Here is a 2,500-nt window from a genome sequence, read left to right as displayed (position 1 = left end):
GAGACACATGGAGACACAGACAGACAGACACGTGGAGACACAGACAGACAGACGCATGGAGACACATAGAGACATATGGAAATACACAGCCACATGAAGACACATGGAGACACAGAGAAACACATGGAAACACACAGACACATGGAGACACTCACACAACAAGTGACACTCTGACCTGTAATCTCAGTCCCAGTACACAGTAATGACTGACATTCTGATCTGTAATCTCAGTCCCAGTACACAATGACTGACATCCTGACCTGTAATCTCAGTCCCAGTACACAGTAATGACTGACACTCTGACCTGTAATCTCAGTCCCAGTATACAGTAATGACTGACATTCTGATCTGTAATCTCAGTCCCAGTACACAATGACTGACATCCTGACCTGTAATCTCAGTCCCAGTACACAGTAATGACTGACACTCTGACCTGTAATCTCAGTCCCAGTATACAGTAATGACTGACATCCTGACCTGTAATCTCAGTCCCAGTACACAGTAATGACTGACATCCTGACATGTAATCTCAGTCCCAGTATACAGTAAAGACTGACATCCTGACATGTAATCTCAGTCCCAGTACACAGTAAAGACTGACACCCTGACCTGTAATCTCTGTCCCAGTACACAATGACTGACATCCTGACATGTAATCTCAGTCCCAGTACACAGTAATGACTGACATCCTGACATGTAATCTCAGTCCCAGTACACAGTAATGACTGACACCCTGACCTGTAATCTCAGTCCCAGTACACAGTAATGACTGACATCCTGACCTGTAATCTCAGTCCCAGTACACAGTAATGACTGACATCCTGACCTGTAATCTCAGTCCCAGTACACAGTAATGACTGACATCCTGACCTGTAATCTCAGTCCCAGTACACAGAAATGACTGACACCCTGACCTGTAATCTCAGTCCCAGTACACAGAAATGACTGACACCCTGACCTGTAATCTCAGTCCCAGTACACAGTAATGACTGACATCCTGACCTGTAATCTCAGTCCCAGTACACAGTAATGACTGACATCCTGACCTGCAATCTCAGTCCCAGTACACAATAATGACTGACATCCTGACCTGTAATCTCAGTCCCAGTACACAGAAATGACTGACACTCTGACCTGTAATCTCTGTCCCAGGACACAATGACTGACATCCTGACCTGTAATCTCAGTCCCAGTACACAGAAATGACTGACATCCTGACCTGTAATCTCAGTCCCAGTACACAGTAATGACTGACACCGTGACGGCACAGCCCATCACTGACGATCATATGTGCCAGTTTATGGGGAAATTAAAGCTGCCTACTGGTTTCCATTGTGGAATTTCTCGAGAAACGAATGCAGTTCGAAACTGATACACGGAAATACATTAGCGGTACAAGCAATCTGTTTGCTTGGAAGGCAAAGAATACAAATCCATCTATTGTGCTGTGCACGATGGAAGTGGTGTGATGTTTGTGAGTTTATGTTCGCTTTCCAGTTTCCTTTTGATATATCCCTGTAGGCTGAAGACTCTAATTTCTCCCAGTGTTGCTCCTGTGTGGAGCATGTTTCTTCGGACTGACAAACACCACCTTTCCTGTGTGGAGCATGTTTCTTCGGACTGACAAACACCACCTTTCCTGTGTGGAGCATGTTTCTTCGGACTGACAAACACCCCCTCACGAGTTAAAAAAAATCGCCGCTTTCTCTCTTTGAAGATTCGCAATGTATGTCAGCTTCTTGGGTGAGTAGTTTTCTTCTTTTTTTTTTTTTCTTTTCTTTTTTTTTAATGAAAACCTTCGTCCTCATGGAAACCCTGCTGAGTCAGTCCCGTCGTTGAAATGATCGTCAGTTGTTGCAGTGATGGCAGCATCTGTAGCGGCAGTGTCGTCTGTATCATCTGTAGCGGCAGTGTTGTCTGTATCATCTGTAGCGGCAGTGTTGTCTGTATCATCTGTAGCGGCAGTGTTGTCTGTATCATCTGTAGCGGCAGTGTTGTCTATATCATCTGTAGCGGCAGTGTTGTCTATATCATCTGTAGCGGCAGTGTTGTCTGTATCATCTGTAGCGGCAGTGTTGTCTGTATCATCTGTAGCGGCAGTGTCGTCTATATCATCTGTAGCGGCAGTGTCGTCTGTATCATCTGTAGCGGCAGTGTTGTCTATATCATCTGTAGCGGCAGTGTCGTCTGTATCATCTGTAGCGGCATCTGTAGCGGCAGTGTTGTCTGTATCATCTGTAGCGGCAGTGTCGTCTGTATCATCTGTAGCGGCAGTACCGTCTATATCATCTGTTGCTGCTGATGCTTTTAGTTTTGTTTTTGGTTTGTTTCTGATTTTATGAGTGTTTACATGTGTTTCTTTGTACGCGATTGTCTTTTCTTATTTTTTCCATTTGTCGTTGTTGTTGTTGCCATTTTGGCATTGCTGTTGCTGTTGTTGTTGCTTCTGATGGTTCTGCTGCTGTTACGATTGTTGTTATTGTTGATGTAGCCGTGAAAC

At 44.7% G+C, this 2,500-nt stretch overlaps 1 protein-coding gene across 2 annotated transcripts in view; it reads left to right on the top strand.

Moving 5' to 3' along the window:
- The first annotated feature begins 1,617 nt into the window (after positions 1-1,617).
- The window catches only part of LOC143301375 (uncharacterized), a 27,725-nt gene continuing 26,842 nt past the window's right edge, over positions 1,618-2,500 (top strand). Inside the window, exon 1 of one of the 2 annotated variants that reach the window (XM_076615617.1) lies at positions 1,618-1,743. The gene's annotated coding sequence lies outside the window, so the exon portion shown is untranslated. The remainder of the gene's footprint in view (positions 1,744-2,500) is intronic. The other variant, XM_076615618.1, reaches the window with a different exon arrangement.

The sequence above is a fragment of the Babylonia areolata genome, chromosome 27 (genome assembly GCF_041734735.1).
Source record: "Babylonia areolata isolate BAREFJ2019XMU chromosome 27, ASM4173473v1, whole genome shotgun sequence".
Lineage (NCBI taxonomy): Eukaryota > Metazoa > Mollusca > Gastropoda > Neogastropoda > Buccinidae > Babylonia > Babylonia areolata.
Note: the sequence above shows the minus strand (reverse complement) of the source record. Positions and strands in the feature narration are given on the sequence as shown.